Below are 15,108 nucleotides of genomic sequence, written 5' to 3' on the forward strand. Positions count from 1 at the left end.
GAAATATAAATGTCTGAGCCCTCTTGAAACTGTGAATGCAAAATGTTATCGATAATAACTCGGAAACTATGTCTGTCCCCTTTAAGTGCCAGGGGTTATGTGCGATGGTTGTGACCAGGTGATTTAGTACATCAACTATACATTACCAAAGCTGTAGACACTTCATTTGTCAGTAAACTTTGACAGACACAGAGAATATGTTGAAGACCAGATTGTCCTTTTATCCTTTTATACTTTTGAAAAACAGAAGATTTCCTGTTTTTAGGCTCATTCATGATTTTTTTCTTGTGTTTGGTTGTTTTTGTTTTTTGTTTTTTGTAAATACTTGGTACCTGTGTAGAGTATCCAACAGGTGTTGTATGGCATAAACTTTGTTTTGTTTGTTTTTGCTTTACAGTGGATATAAAAAGTCAACACAGGTTGTACATGCCATGTTTTGGCATGGCATGTTTTTTTTTATTTGATTTTTGATTGAAAGAAAGATTGAAAGGGCATCTCCGGTGCACAGCCCTTGTAAGATCACTCCACAGACTTTTGATCAGATTCAGGGCTGGGCAATTTCAAAACTATAATCTTCTTCTGGTGGATGTACAGTATGCATTGGGTATTGTGCTAAAAGATGAAATTCCTCTTCATATTCACTTTTCCACCATAGGCCTGAAGGTTTTGAGCCATCATCGACTGGTATTTGTAACTGTTCATAATACCCAGTTCCTGCGGAAGAAAAACAACCCCAGGGCATGATGATTTGGTGATGTGCAGTGTTGTGTTTAAGCCAAACACACCTTCTGGAATTAACGCCAAAATCTTTGTTTCATCAGAACATAACACATTTTCCCAGATGCTGGGAGACTTAACATGTTTTTGCAAAATGTAGCTGGGCTTGTTTATCTTTCAGAAAAAGGTTTACTCTTACCACAGTCCAAACAAATGAAGAATACATTGATTATTGTCAAATATACTCTCAACTGTGTTCCATGGTATATGTAATGCCTTGGAAATCATATGTGGGATTTATGTGAGTCCCTGTAAAAGATGGCAGCCCTATTTAACTTTGTGTGTGACTGGTTAATTCTGAACACATCCTAGATATGAAAGGGTGTGTACACTTATGCAACCACATTATTTATTTATTCATTTTATTTTTACTTATTTTCCTAAAGTATATCTTTTTTTTCAATAGAGTTGTACACATAATTCTAAAATGACAAATTATTATCTAATTTTTTACATCACAAAAACTTTGGATTTTAACAGGGCTGTGTACTTTTTATATCCACTGTAGCTGAAGCCCTCATCATGTAGCTTCTAGGTTTTGGCAGTTTGCATAATCTTGTACTTGCGAGAGTATACTCAAGGTACTGCATTTTAGGACATGTCAGCCTTAAGATTGACTGCCAGTGAGTTTAGGCTGTACCCCAAACATCATCTGGGACAGGCTCCAGTTTCCCACATCCAGGTTAAGTGGTAAAGAAACTGATTCTTTCATGAATGTCATTTTCAACAGATGTTCCAAAATCTCACTAATTCTCCAGGTTGTATAGCCTTTGTGTTAATTCCTTAAAATAACTTTGGCTGCAAAAATTGACTTTTGAGGAATGGAGAGCTTTGATGCACGTCCTGCCCAACAATTGCAAGAAAATACTGCAAAATGTAAAATCATACAAAACAAAGAAAGGAGCAAAATCAAGACCCCTTCAATATTTTATTTTGTGCACAAAACAAAGATATTCTGTCATTACAGAAGCAAAGGAACCAGAAAATGTCAATTTTTAATAAACTTCAATTAGACAACACATTTTCACGTTTTCCTGTAAAAAACATATCACATTAAGTGATTTCAAAATAGTTAAAGATGAATTATGTCAAAATTGGTATACCGACATCTAGTGGGGTTGCATTGAAAATGCAACACCCCAAAAAAAAAATACAGCAGCTGGGTTGCCAATTGCGTCAAGCAATCAGTCTGCACCATCCAAGTCAAGTGATGAATCTTACAGGATAACTACAATTTTCAACTAATCGTCCATCCAATTTCTACCACTTATCCGGGTCTGGGCCCAGACTTCCCTTTCCCCAGACACCTCCTCCAGCTCTTTCGGGAGGGCCCGAAGGCGTTCCCAGGCCAGCCGAGTGACAAAGTGACTCCAGTGTGTCCTGGGTCTTCCCTGGGGTCTCCTCCCAGTGGGACATGTCTGGAATACCTCCCTCGGGAGGCGTCCAGGGGGCATCCGATACAGATGCCTGAGCCACCTCAGCTGGCTCTTCTCGTCAACTAATCAATACATTTCAAAACAGTATTTAACATTAGCTCTGCTATCCATTATCAGTTAGAGACAGATCTATAACAGACACCTATATCATTCATTCAAGCCTGATATCATTCATTTTTTTTCATCCTGCCTGCTTAGAATTCTCTGATTTGTGTGATGATTTCACAAACATCTGACGAAACTTGCCATATGCTCCTGGTCATCTGAGCCTTGTGAGAACACAAATAGCTAGAATACTGTATATAGACACTCACCGCAGTGGTGAAAGTGAAGCATCAACACTGGACAGGACAGGAGGGTTGAGCCGCCTCCGTTTCCTCCGTTTACTGGGTGTGGAGGTGGATGGTTCACGACCAGTAACGTCATATGTAGGATCAACGTCATATACTGAAAACAAGTGATGTTGTTGAAGAGGGATTTGGCCGACAAGTAACATTAGCTTAGTTAGTTAGCGAGTTAGCTTCTTACCGATTGAAGAGAAAACTCCGGGGCTGTGAAGCTGCTGCTGAAGGAACTTACAGACCTTCTGTGCCGAGCACAGAGACCGTATCTGGAAACTCACAATGCACCAATCACTATTGGTTTAGACATGTAAACATAAACACACTGACGGAGCCATCAAAAAATAATTAATTCACACTTCATATAATTTTTTTCAGGAAAAGCTACACTTTCATTCCGCGCCCCTCTAAACGCACTGTGGACATATTCTTTTTTTTTAAAATAATACATAGTTCACCTTTAATATTCACATGTAATTTAGTCAAGATTTTCTCTTTTTCTAATTATATCAATAAATGTGTCAATTGCTGAAAAATGTTGTAGAAAACCAAACTTAATGATAAAGTTCCTTTTCATGTCTGTAGAGAAGATATGTGGTCAAATAAAAGACTCCACCTTGGGCTTTTTATAAATAACACAAAGAGATATGATGGAGAAGGAAACTAAATAAGGACACAGAGATTCATAAAAGGCTTCTTTTGGTCCACCTGCAGATCTTAAGTGTCAGCAGTTCTCTCTGAGTAGCTCAGCGGCGTTTCTTCCCTTGCCGACCCTTTCACTGCCTGTTTTGCCGTTTGTCATCTGTCTCTGACAAAATGAGAGAGGTGACGGTAACATGCATGTATTATTAAACAACAATGTGGTTTCTTCCATTATGGAACAAAGTGTTGCCATTTCATGCTGCTATATCTGGATCTGTGTCAACCAAAACACACACAAACACGCATCAGGATCATCCGTGAGGATGAAGCAGACTCATAAACACACACAACACAAACTCCAACAAGAAGTGATGTATATGTAGGAAAGCACTGGCACTTAAGCACACACACACACACACACACCAGTCCTTACAGCTTTCTGCTGAAATCAGCACATTGAGGGAATCCATTAGTCCTGTTGTTGGGAGAGACAAAACAGAGGGGAACTTTGCTATTAGGACACAAAACTTTCCACTTTTTCTAATCAAGTCTCCAAATAACCCACCCTTTAATCTCAGTTTCGTAATGAAACCAAAGCAGTGCAGGATAATGGAGTGAAGTGGAAAAAAGAAGAAAAGAAAGTGGATGCAGGAAAAAAAAAATTCAAACAACAGTTCAAATAGTTCAAATGTTTCTGACATGTATTATATTATGGAATCTGCTGTTGACATTCTGTTATCTGTCAGTCCCTCATGACATCAATCATGCATTTATTGATTCCAATCCTCCAGTGCACATGGAAGGCTGAACGACATTAGACGCTGCCAACATGTCAGTTTTGTTTCATCTCTAATGCTCAGAAGACAAACCTGCGATTGGAACAATTTCCATTCCTATGTTTCTGGCTCAAGGGGCAAATTCAGCATGTAATGAGAGGATAGATCAGCATCTTTCACTCTTGGATTGGGCGGTGCCCTTATTACCTCTCTTTGGATTGATTTCCAATGCAGCTGACAATAATTAAATAAATAATTCGCTGACTATGCATTGATAAGGTACAGCTTGTAACAGTGAGTGTTTTTGTGCTTAATGAAGTCAATAGCTGTGCGAGTTAAAATGTAGGACTTGTGTACATATGACAGTACTAGTGATCAACCCTATATTGGTAATGTAGTGCTGAAGGTGAACTAACCATTGTCCTGTGCGTTAAGAGGAGTGAGAGCTAATTAACTTCAAACGGTTTTAAGACCCGATGTGGATGCAAATCGCAAAACATAAAGCAGTTGCTTATACGACAGACAGCGGCGTTAATGTCTTGTTGTCATGTCCTGTACTTACCCCCCGGCCTTTATGGTCTGAGCAGAGACATAAATTCATGTGTCATGACAGCTTAACCACAGTCTTCAGATCTGTTTTTTGTTGGTGGTTGCTCTTAATGTTAACCTTTAATAAAAAAAAGGAAACAGAATTAAATTCCCTTTTTTTCTTCCCTATTTCTGTTTCCATTGCCCTGTCACATTCATCTAAATGGCTGAATTTCACAAGTACAGTGGCAAGAAAAAGAAAACAATGTGAACCCTTTGAAATGGCCATCAAGCATTAATTGGTCATCAGATGTGATCTGATCTACATCTAAGTACACATTTAGACAAATATAATGTGCTTAACGTAAAACCATGTCTTTATGATGACCAAGTCTTATTGGTCTCGGTTTTATCACCCATTGTTTTATTCTCTGTAATTTACCTCTCTATCAAGGTTCATTTGGGGTGTTTCAAAGTGCATTTCTTAGTATAGAAGCCATAATAGAATTGTACAGAATTCTAATTGAAATGATGCCACTTAATCAAAGCCTGTCAACGTGACTATATGAAGCTAAGTGAATTACATATGTTTTACTAAAGGTAAATTAATGGCTTGTTTTGTGTTCAGAGAGCATCAGAGGCTGTTCCACCAGCAGCCTGTCTATCAGAGAGATTGATTGGGACAAAATCAATGGGACAGTTTGTCTGATGTAGTCAATCAGTTAGATTTAATCTCAGCTGCACTAACTCATTTGTTATGTTGTTAAGCTGAAAGCTGTTTATTGCCACCTCCCTCTCTCTCTTCCTCTCTCATCTTTAGCTCCCTAATTCCATTATTTTATTTCCCTGGCTTCTTCTTCTTCTTCTTCTTCTTCTATTGTTGTTCTCCCATTCATCTCTTCTCCTCCAAACATGTGATTAGAAAAGGTTAATTTGTCATAGTGCCAAGACTGACTTCCAATTACTGCCACATCTCTTCTCTCCTTCTTTCACCCCACCCTCCCCAACGCCCCCCACCCCCCTCAAAACACAACAGGTTTTGTGACCCTCTTTTACCTACCTCGTCCCTCTCCACCCACCCTTCCATATCCATACTCATCAGGGAATTAGGCAGGACCATACATTGGAAGAAAACACTTTCCATACATTAGTTAATTCTTTTTTTTCCTCACAAATCCTCGAGACACCTGCTGCAAAGTCACTCCATCTTCCCAGTCAGCCTTTATTTCATCGCAGCATTATTATTCTCCCACCACTCCTTTTTCCTCAGATTTCTTTCCCCCTCATTCATCACAATCTTCTTCTCTTTATTTCAGCCCTTGTGACAGACTAATTTTAGAGTTGTTTTAGCATAGATAATGAACTCCTACTGCTCCTGACTCATATTTTCCAAATGGGGGAAAGATGGGAGAGGAGGCACAAATACGACCACAAACCAAGTTCTGCTCTTAAGAAGTAGAGAGAGTAGAGAGTATAGTTACAATAATACTGCAATTGCATTCACTCTAAACTGGACGGACCTACAGACTGTCATGAAAGTCATATGTCCTTTACTTTGAGGACAAGCTTTTTACCCACTGCCAGGAGTTAAAGAGTAGTATGGTTCTTTTGTGAAATGTGATCATTATGTAGATTGGTTTATGATATCGTCACATATTCATCACAGGCATTTATATCAAGTCATGTCAAAATCATATTGCGTGGACCATATGTGCAAATATTGTACAATTGTCCAAGATATCGATACAGTATCATATTGCCATGAAATGGCGATTTAATTGCATCTTATGACACTCAATAATCCGAGATCATTTTTTGCATTATCCATAAATTTGTCATCTTTACTGAGGAGAGGCCACAAGTTCACCATATTGAATTTTCTTGAGTGATGATAGAGGAATAAGGCAGCAAGAGCAGAATGCAACTTTCTTAAAATATTCTGTTTACAAGGCTACCTACAGTATATTCAGCCACACTGACACATTAACACTTAGATATCACAAGATAGCAGATAACAAATCTAAATTTAAGTCTAGGTGTGAAAATATGGGACCAAAAAAGGAGTTCATGCATGTATCCATGTTATTTCACAGCATTTTGTAAACATGTTTAAAGAAAAATGACAGATGGTGATGACATTATCTGACATGAAGACTGAAATTGAAGTTGGCTACATAAAGTCAAGTGGAGAAGACTGATACAGACAGGCTGATGTAGAAGAGGTGAGAGGTGGATGGAGACAGAGATAAATGTGAATAAAAGTGAATAACTGGGAGAGAGAACGATAGAGCCACCCAATGGTAGAAAAGTGTCTGTCAAATCAGAGGCAGGTTTTAAACCAGTTTGATTGCTGCTGTGCCGCCTGACAAACAGGAAAAAAAAATAGGTCATACACAGGCAGAGTGATTTTCACACTCGCAGTGTGAGCAGTCACCTACAAAGTTATTTGAAAGAGCACATGCGCATTGACACACGTGCCAACCTCACCTCTGAAGTCAATCAGAAGGACTGTCGTAGTACAGACGGATGATTCAGGGTGCAGAGGTTTTCTGGACACACTGTGCCATTGCTAACCTACGGCACCTTACTTCTCACGGGCACACATTAATACTTGGAACAGAAACCCACAGTGACTCCCTCCTCTTGTTTTCAATGAAATTTGACATAAAACTGAAAACCACAGAGTTTCAGTCTCTTTTCCCAGGAACAGGAAACAGAAGAGACAAAAAGTAAAAGGACTGCAAATGTCTTTAGTCTTGTATTTTCTGTTTTGCAGTTGTTTGTCACCTTCATTCCTGTCTAAATCAAGGCACATGGCTTCATTGGCAAACACTGACTCCATGTCCTACATCTTCAGGAAAACATGTTTGACCCATGTGGTTGTCAGACTCGTCATTTTAGATAAAGATGAAACAAGACCTCAGCTCATGATGCACGATGCAGGACTGACTACAGGATAAATGTTAAATGTGACTTCACAGCAAATAGTTTAAATGATATACATCTTAGACAAATGGGTAAACACAAGATGACCATATTTTAACGACATTTCCTGTTCTCTTTTCTTGCTTTATTGTGTTTATTAAACTGAGTTGAATTCAAATCAATTACCTTAGCGTGTACGCTAAGGAAGAGGAAGATGATGAGGAGTATATATGGGTGTGGGGGATTAAATCCAATCCAATTATATGATTGAAAATAATGGATGAACAGTTTTAATTTTTTTCTATGTCAGAAAAAACACCTAAGTTATTAAGGGTGAAGAAATATGTGGCTGTGTGGTTAGCTATGCTTTTGCTCTCTCTCTCTTTCTCTTCCCATCTTTGTCAATGTCCACTAACAACTCTCATTAAAATAATGGCGCACAGGTTAAATAGACCATAATGGCTCCAAGTAGCTGGCCTACCGTAAACACTGACACTGAAATGGCATTTTTCGACAAATCAGAAAAAAACATAAATAACAGAATGTTAATGAACACAAATTGCTAATCTGGGTAGTGTCATCTTGTGCCCAGACATGACAAACCTCTGAATCCCAAATGTGGCAGTGAGAGGTGACAGTCTGTGTACTGTCGGAGAGGGCCTTCTCATACGCCAGGGGTCTCAAGTAGCCCAAAAAATGTTTTATAACACCATGTGGCTGCACACCTGTAAGCGATGTTCCCTTTATAAATCACCAGCCCACCCAGGCGTGCATGCCTTCATAAATGAGACCCCAGGTGCCATTCTGTGAGTTTGGATGCTCTCCAGCCTCAGATTATCTCCACAGAAAAACCCTAATTAGCTAATTCGCGAGTATGTGGCAGACGTGTTCTGCAGACACGTCTGTGTCCTGCCGGCCGATGAAGAAGCTGCTGAAAGGTTGAGTCAATGGACGTCAATGGGCATTTCCTTGTTGTGTATAATATTAGCTGTCAACATCAATGCTGCTCTTTGGGTCTCCGGTCTGTCCATACTGACAAAGAACAAGTATTTCACCGTCTAGGATGAGGTGGTTCGCAGTAACGAACCCCCTCCTTGTTTAGACACAGATATTTAACTCATGTTACTGCTGTTGTGATGATAACCGAACAAAAGACTTCAGGCTACCGGGAAATTTGTCTGCCCTCATGTTTTTGTCTGAAGTGATGTTGTTTGGAGGGCAAACAAGTTAGATCTCTCTGACGTGTTATTGTCTTCCTCTTCCACAGAGCCGAAACGGTGTATTTGCTGCTGTTAGAGTAGAAAACGGATGCTGTCTCGAATGCATGTAACTCCCTCTGCATTTTACTCTTCGCTCTGTCCTGCTGACAGTGATGAAATCATCACTATGATTTTTTTTGCTGTGTCATTTTCTTTCTCTATCCCTCTTTGTCGTTTAACACGTACTTACATTCATCTCAACAACTAACACTGACAGTATCCTTGTCATCGCCCTGTCTATTGTCTTCCCTTCAGTTTTCCCTTATCCCTCCTTTCTGTCTTCCCTGTTGACAGTGTTTGTTTGAAGGGGTGATGTCTGTGTGTCTAAACTAAGCAAAGTTATATATATAATGATACCAAAGTCTTGTATCCACCTTCTCCTTCACTCCTCTTCACCTATTAACTGCCATTTTGATACATTTATAGTAAGTTCTTCGACAGCCATTCTCCCAAGCTTTCCTTCACACCCCACATTCTCTCGATCTCGTCATTCTCCCAGCTTGGGGGTCACTGCCCCTAGTGTCCCAATCATCGCTGGTACCACTGTTCCCTTCACACCCCACATTCTCTCAATCTCCTCTTTCAGCCCTTGGTATTTCTCAAGCTTGCTCGTGTTCCTTCTTCCTTCTATCACTGGGGATTGCTACATCTATCATCTATCACCACCACTGTCTTCCGGTGTTTATCCACCACCTTTTGTCGGTCTGGATCTGTAGAATCTTGGCCTGTTTGTTCTCTGTCACCACTACTACTGCCTGCTACCTGGTTATGCCATTCCATGTATGCCTTGCCTACCAGCATCTTACACCCTGCTGTGATGTGCTGGACTGTCTCAGGGGCTTCTCTACACAGCCTACACCTGGGGTCTTGTCTTGTGTGGTAGACTCCGACCTCTATTGCTCTGGTGTTCAGGGCTTGTTCTTGTGCTGTCCATATATGTTTTCTCGATATCAGCCACTTCCTCTATTTGCCGATGGTACATGCCACGCATGATGATAGTCCCTCTGGGTCCTTGTCTATGCTATACTTTTGTTGCCTGGGGCCATTTTCCAGATATTCCTGGAGGTTCACTTACTAGTAGACACTTACTATTCTGATTCACGGCACTGCTAGTCACCTACCTGGGTCTTGCCAGGATTTGAACCGGCAACCTTCTGCACCGAAGTCAGCAAGCTAACCCACTATCTGCACTTACATATATATATGAAACGATAATATTGATAACTGCTACTGATAATAATAATAATAATAATAATAATATAACTGCACATTGTTATTATATATAATGCTAAATAATACATATATTATATTATATATTATTAAATATAATATATAATATAATATATTTTCTACATAAAATCTAATTTTATTACACAATGCTTCACATATATGCTAGTCACAATAATGCTAGTTAGTGTTAGATAAAGCATCGTCAGCTTTTCACATGTAGTTTTTACAAGGTAGGGTAGGGGTGACAGTTTGTTGCTCTTCAATGGTTTTTCATCAAATTTGTACATTTGTTCAATGTAACTTCTGCCGGACTAACCTCAGGCAGGAAATAATATGACGGCGCACTTGAAAAGAGTGGCGAAGCCAAATAATAAATCAGAAAAGGAGGAATGATGTGCATGGAGACAAGAAGCAAAAGATGTGGGAGGAAACGCAAGAGATGCCTTCAGGTAGCCTATTTTCTCACCCAGTAGGAGAGAGACGGCAATTAGGATCGCTGTATGTGCCTGAGATCGTGTCTGTCTGTGAAGCTCGCCATGACGGCAGCAGGGTGTTGAAGTCTGTGAAAGGCAGGAAGCAGCCCTCTGCAGCTGCCTACCTGGGTTTTATCACCACTTAACACACACACCCATGCAGGGTTTTGTTGTCCAAGCTTGTATATTGTTGGGGGCTTGACAGTTCAGACACTTTGATTTAACAGCTGCTATCAGGGATACACAAAACACATTTACACACACAGTTTATCGAAATGACAACATGGAAGTAACCATATCAAAGCATGCATATGTCCTGTACACGATATTATGTTCCTTGCTGTCAACGTTGAGACACCTCCAGTCAAAGGAAATAGTATATTTACAGTTTAATAACCAAGGACAGTTTCTAAATGATTAATCTAGATGCCTAACCAGTTCCTCACTGTTGAAATATGATGTTAATATTGTGCTCATTGTCTAGGTTCTGTAATAATCAGGAATATCAGCATGTCCATCAAATGTGTGAGCTAAATTCACAGATTACAGGCTGAGTCTGTTACAGATTTACAGACTGAATAAGACAGGTTAGTTGACTTAGAGATGAAAAATTTCCAAATATATGTCCAAAAATGTTCTGTTCTGTTATAATTAGCTATTTTAAAGTCAAGATTACAGTTATCAAGAAAACGATTGTAAGTGTGACATGAGCAACATCAAATGACCCAATAACACTCTGGACCATACACAAAGTGGACAGTCATATTACTTTAATATATGGTGAGTTCCACAGTTTACTCCATTGACCTCATGTGTCATGTGTCATGTTTCATGTTTTCGTGTTCATTACCCCCGCTAAGGAAGTTTTATTTTTGCTGGCGTTTATCTGTCTATTTGTCTATTATCAAAATAACAGTAAAAAGTAACAATAAAAAGTTATGAACAGATTTGGTGATAATGGGACAACGAACAAATGATTACATGCATTACCGGTAGTCTTAATGAGTAATGTAGAGGGAGACAAAGAGATGGAAAGAAAGGGAACTCAAGCAAGTAACCTGTTGGTCAAGACAAAAAATGTTGTTTACCATGTTTCATCCTTTGTGTGCACACACATAAACAGCAGGGAAGCTTTATATGTGTTTCATACGAAACTTGAAAACATGAAACTGCAAAACTAGGATTCTCATGTGTTACTGATCAATCTACAGTGCAGAAAGTTCACTCCTAATACTAAAACAGAAAGTTCATCATCCCAAAAACGAACCATACCGTTGCCATTTCTTGAATTTTTTTAATGAGCTCCTCTGAGCTTTTCTGTCTTAAGTCATGGCACATTACACAAACGAAGCAACTACTACTACTACTACTGGAATCACAGGCTAAGAAAATAGTGAGTAGTGAGTAGATGTCAAAGTTAATTCTGAGAGCAACTTCGGATTTAGTTTTAGTCCATTGAATAACACACCATTTACTTTTAGTCATATTTTGGTTGTCTGAAACCTTTTAGTCGACTAAATATCATAAGAGTTTTAGTCTAGCTGGTGTGTTTAAAATGTTTATAAATAATACAAACCATTCATTTTGAGGTCAGGCCGCATGCTCCTTAAGTCCAGATGTAATATGCAGAGATATCAGCCCTGATGGTCAAGTGCATTGTCCCCCAGAGCATCTCCTTTATGTCCATTGAAACTTTGTATAGTTATTATATATTGAATTTATCATAATTTAACCTCATCATGTCTGTCAACATAACATTAATGTCACTGTTCATACTCAGTGGAAAAACTAATAGGTTCAGTTCATTCAAATAAAAATGCTCTTTTGTGCCTGTGTTAGTTTTGCAATTCAGTATGCAAGTTCTCTTTTCGTCTCTTTGTCTTTCAGTCTGCTGCTCTCCTGCCTTTCATCTGTCATCTTGTGTTAGTCGGCCTTTTCCCTGTTGGGCTCTGCCAATGGCTCTGCTGCAAATTGAGTCTGAATGAGCTCCAAATCATGTTCAAGTGCAGCCAGACTCACTTCCAACACCTTTGGTCGCTTTCATTCTGGCTGGTAAATCGTCTAATCGCCAACACACGCACACACACACACAAACACACACACATACACATGCACATAAACACACACACACACACACACACACACACACACACAGACTGCTCTGCCTGGCAGTCTATCAAGAGCCATTGGCATTCACACGCCTGTACTGTCATTATCATGCAGTGAATAATCTCTCAGTCTCTTCCTTTAACAGCACTGAGCCACACGGACATCTATCACTGTGTAATGTCTTATATCAGTGCCAAAGAGCTTCTGGCTCAAGTTTGAGCTGAGGACTGTCAAAGCACCTTGATGCTGTTCGGCAGAAATAGGCTGGAAGACAGCTGATGCTCAAATCATTGCTTATTTTCTAAAATTCTTTTTTTTTTCAGACTTTCACGGCAGGAAAATATGTTCAAGGAAAGGTCAACACTTCCTGTCTTTCATTACCAACAGTGAGGTTCTAAAGAGCAGCACCTTCATCTTCATCTTCTCTGATGGCCAACAGCATGTATCTACTGCAGCAGGATGTTTCTCCCTCAGGGGGCTGCAGCTGGTAAAGAGATGAGACACAGCGTTCATATTCAATATGCTAAATCGCATACAGGTTTGAATGAAAGATGGTTTTCAATGTACATCAAATGAATGAACATCAAAGATAACTAAATTCAGTTTAATCTGATTTGGAAATGGGAAAAATACTGTTTTGAGACTCGAGAGAAGACCCTTTTGGGGTGACTCAGAGTTCCTGATCCACATCCAAATCATTCTGTTGTTTGTTTTGCAGATGTCAAAGGCCATTTACAGTCATCACTCATGTGGGATGTTATTCAGCCTGCCAGCAGCATATCTTTGGCATATTTACTTCTGTTTCTGGCAATTGAGAGGTCAGTTCACAACGTGTAGGGGAGTATGTAAACTTTGTTAACATTGTTTTGAAAAACTCTCTCCCTTTCCCTACTTCATCTGCTGCTTGAAATCCATCTCAGCATATAAACCTGACACATATGGACCATCCATCCAGCCCATTTCCTGACACTTATGTCTTTTGCAGGGAGCTGGAGACATTCCAAGGTGACACTGGGCAAGGGGCGAGGTACGTAAGTGGTAGCCCAGTCAATCACAGGCTTCAGATAAAACACATTTCTCTGCTCCTGAGATCTGAACGCTACAAGCCTGGAGGACAACATCTCATGTCTGATATGTGATCCAACTACATCAAGGCCCACTACCCATTTAAGTGTTTTTAAAAGGTACATTTTATGATATAGCTAATGTGACACTATTGACATCGAAGTGTAACAGGAAGCGTCTCATGAAGACACAGACATATATTTACGCACTTTGGTACATTTAGCAGCATCTATCAAGGGCAGTCTGCTGACTCTCATACTTTGTGCATTGATATAAAACACTGTCATATCCCAGCTGGTCAAATACAATAAGCTAAGATTAAAGGAGCAAAATCCAGCTCAGTGTATAGATTCACTGACTTCTCATCTAACCCATGTCAGTTGATACAGCTACTGTGTGAGTCGACTGTTTCACTGTGGTGTGAGATTTACAGATTTAACCAAGTCATCCATGATGGGTCTGGATAAGTTGACTGATCCGGGGAAAAGGAGACACCAAACACGGCTCACCAGCATCACTTCTGGCACTTTTCCACTTCACAGTTCCAGCTCAGCTTGGCTCTACTTGGTTTGGTTACAATCAGGTGCATTTCCATTCCTCTTCAATATGGGTTCTGATGTCACAGCGCCAACTGCACGAAACTGCCGTGAAAGTGTTTTTTTTGACTGTGACATAACCAAAGTAGAACATAAAGGAGATGGTGAAGTTGCGACTGTTTGTGTATTTTTGTAACAGGCAGAGCGAGATAGAACAGATGCCGAGGGACACAATCCCTGACATGGAACTCTGCTCTGCTAATAACAAACATTCTAACCGGCCAAAAATGCTTCATTAACACTCCACAGTGTGCGTTTTGCGCACATGAGTCATGTTAAATGAGAACGTGATGAGGAATAAAGAACTGAATTGCTATCGACTGGGATGGCCCTCTGTCTGTAGTGACCAATCAGAGACCAGCACTCTGTGACGCCACATGTTAAGTACCAGCTCGGCTCCCTTGTAACTGGACGCCGGTGCGACTAAAAGAAGTACCTGGTACCAGCTACTATCGCCAGTGGAAAGGCAGAAAAGTCAGAGCCGTGCCTAGTTGAGTTGAGCAGCGCTGGAACCGTGTTGTGGAAAAAAAACGTTAGAGGACTCAAAACTTGGGAGAATGAATCAGCAACCTAGGATGAGAATGGGTTTGTCATACTCATCTGATGGAATATGCAAAATATGACAATACTAGTTTGAGAGAGCTTTACAATTTGAGTGCAGACAGGCAGCAAATAAGGTATGAGTGTTGTGATCAGAGATGGAACCTTCTCATAAAACAGAGATATCAAACCAGACAGAAATCCTGACAAAAAGACACCGTTGGCTATATCATTAAGATTGGAGTTATAAAAAAGTTGATAATTACAGACGGATCTCAGAGGAAGGAGGAGGAATCTAATTGGCTTTCTCAGACGCGACACTTTGACCCACTTTACTACCAATAACTCAATAAGCCATCAAGTCAGACACATCAGTTCTTAGGTTTTACTTAAATTAAAAAAAAATAAATC

This window comes from Lampetra planeri, unplaced genomic scaffold (genome assembly GCF_965212315.1).
Source record: "Lampetra planeri unplaced genomic scaffold, kcLamPlan1.2.h2 scaffold_483, whole genome shotgun sequence".
In the NCBI taxonomy this organism is placed as follows: Eukaryota; Metazoa; Chordata; class Hyperoartia; order Petromyzontiformes; family Petromyzontidae; genus Lampetra; species Lampetra planeri.